This window comes from Vombatus ursinus, unplaced genomic scaffold (assembly GCF_900497805.2).
Source record: "Vombatus ursinus unplaced genomic scaffold, bare-nosed wombat genome assembly UNPS02003292.1, whole genome shotgun sequence".
Classification (NCBI taxonomy): domain Eukaryota; kingdom Metazoa; phylum Chordata; class Mammalia; order Diprotodontia; family Vombatidae; genus Vombatus; species Vombatus ursinus.
In genome coordinates, this window is record NW_020943070.1 from 167,570 (window position 1) to 169,089 (window position 1,520).

Genomic DNA, 1,520 nt, shown 5'->3' on the forward strand with positions numbered 1-1,520 from the left:
TAAGGTAGAACCAACCTGAGGTAGAAAGTTTCTGTTTGTTGGCAGGTCAGCCGTGGCTGGAGAAGCCACCCTGGGTGAGCCAGATGGTGACACTCAGTTGAGTGAACAGAGCAAGGGCTAGCCCTGGCAAACCTCCCTTCCCTGGGCACTGGCTATCGTCAGTACACACTGCCTGTCCCTGTGCCTCCTCCAGTCTGTATGTGCTGTGCTGACATCTGGGTGGTCACTATGGGCAGTGCCTGGCAAAATCTCTCTCCTCTGTGTTTATTTTGTCTTCTGGAAAACTCTTCAAAAGTGCAAGGCTTTCGCCTCCTATGCTTCAGGAAAGGTAATCTAGCCTAGTCTGAGAGGTGATGCTATGCCTTCCCAGAGGGGTGCTTGGCTCTTGTGGGTGGAGGATGCACAGAATGTCAGTTAGAAGGGGCCTTAGAGCCCAGGATGTCAGGTACTTTAAAAGAGAAAATGTAAGCACTGGGAAGGATCTTAGAACAAAATAAAATAAAATAAAATAAAAACAGAGAAAGACTTTGGAACAGGGGATGTCAGGGCCCGGGTGGGGGGGGGGCCTTAGAACAGAGGATGTCAGCTGGGTGGGAGCTTAGAGATCACCCAGTCCAATCTTTTTGTTTTATAAGAAGAAAACTGAGGCTTAGTGAAGGGAAGTCACTGTTTCAAGTGCACCTGTAAGATGCTGCCTGAGAGCCAAGGATTAGGTTGGGGAAACTGAGCAGGGTCTTGTAATTTTTGAAATACATTCCTCATAACCACCTTTTCCACTCAGTAGTTGTTGTTTCCACATTATAGGAAAAGAAACTGAAAATCAGAGGGTGAAATGATTTCTAAGATCATACATTTGATAAGGCAAGGGTGAAAGTCTGTATTGAAAACCAGATATTGGGGCAGCTAGGTGGCACAGTGGATAGAACACCGGCCCTGAAGTCAGGAGGACCTGAGTTCAAATCCGGCCTCAGACCGAACACTTGACACATACTAGCTGTGTGACCTTGGGCAAGTCACTTAACCCCAATTGCCTCACTAAAAAAAAAAAAGAAAAAGAAAACCAGATCTCCCGAATCCAAGGCTAGACCACTGACAGTAACCATGACAGAGAGAGAGAGAGAGAGAGAGAGAGAGAGAGTGTTCGGGCTTTGGGGACCATGAGAGCCTTCCCTGGGCACCTACACCCTAGGAGAGAGGTGGGAGGGATTTAGGACGGTAGAAGGGGCACCAGCTCCCAGGGCAAACGGGGTCTCAAAGAGCCCCTCTCTGTTTTTCCCCTTCTCTGAGCCTTGGAAAGAAGACAAGAAGCTCAACAGAAAAGAATGGTCCTGGGGGGGGGGCTATTTCAAACATGGGGGACAGACAGCCTGAGCATGGAGAAGGTAGGGTGAGAATGGGAGGGAGAGAAACCTAGATTGTTTAGAGCATAGGATGCCGAGCACCCCTGAAGAGCTGTCCTCCAGCTTCTGTTGGACACACACACACACACACACACACACACACACACACACACACACACA